Here is a 947-nt window from a genome sequence, read left to right as displayed (position 1 = left end):
TAACTGTTTCTAAGAATTTATATGGTGACTGTTGTAACATAGATATTAAGGTAGACATATGCGTGCCCTGGTGCTCTAATTAATACAGTGAGTTACACATTTCAGCATTATTAGATATAAATTATATTAAGCATGCTCACTCTATTAAATATTGTCAATGTTTAATGGGTGTAATTTGAAGCGGTAAGTAGTATTGCAGTATTTGGATTTACATTTCAATTTGCCAGTGAATGTGCAAGTTTATTTAACCTAAAAGAAAACTGAGAATTCATTTGCCTCTACCTGAGGCTAGAACCAGTGTTCTGATCTTGAATTAGTTATACGTAAACAGAGGAAGACCACTAATATTCAAGAATAAGGAAACTTTTCTAAGAGTATTTTAGTATCATGTCAGAATGCTGTGGATTGAGTATTTGTGCTAAATGTTTTAATATAATACTAGAATGTTGTGTATTGAATGTTATATGTTGTAATAATTAAAAGAAACAGACTAATTTGGTTGGTTTTGCACTTTTACTGTGGGAAGATTATGAAAACGACTTAAAAAGTGCTGAAAAAACAGCCTCTGACATTTCCGTGCCAGCTCTCAGAGGGACGGAAAGAAACTTGAGGAAACCAAAGCCATCCGGGTGACAAATTCATCAGCTAAAGATGAACTGTGATGGACTGATGCGGCTAGAGGAGCCCCAGGAGGCACAAGCCCACGGCGGCCACAGGTAGCCCCTGCCCGCCTTGCCACAAGCTCCTCAGGGGGCTGAGTCATTTTCTTCACCCTTCTCTTCGTCACTTCGGGAAGCTGCTGGCAGGCCACAGGTAGACAGATGCCTCACGCCTAATTTTACAACAGAAGGAAGACGGTTAAGTGTGGAAAGCACAAGTGGAAAAACCCGTACTGCTGAGAGAAGCGCGGGCGGGCCGGGTGGCCGCCGGGCTCGGGGCACCAGCCT

The sequence above is a fragment of the Aptenodytes forsteri genome, unplaced genomic scaffold (assembly GCF_000699145.1).
Source record: "Aptenodytes forsteri isolate BGI_AS27 unplaced genomic scaffold, ASM69914v1 Scaffold410, whole genome shotgun sequence".
Taxonomy (NCBI): domain Eukaryota; kingdom Metazoa; phylum Chordata; class Aves; order Sphenisciformes; family Spheniscidae; genus Aptenodytes; species Aptenodytes forsteri.
This window is presented reverse-complemented; position numbering follows the sequence as displayed.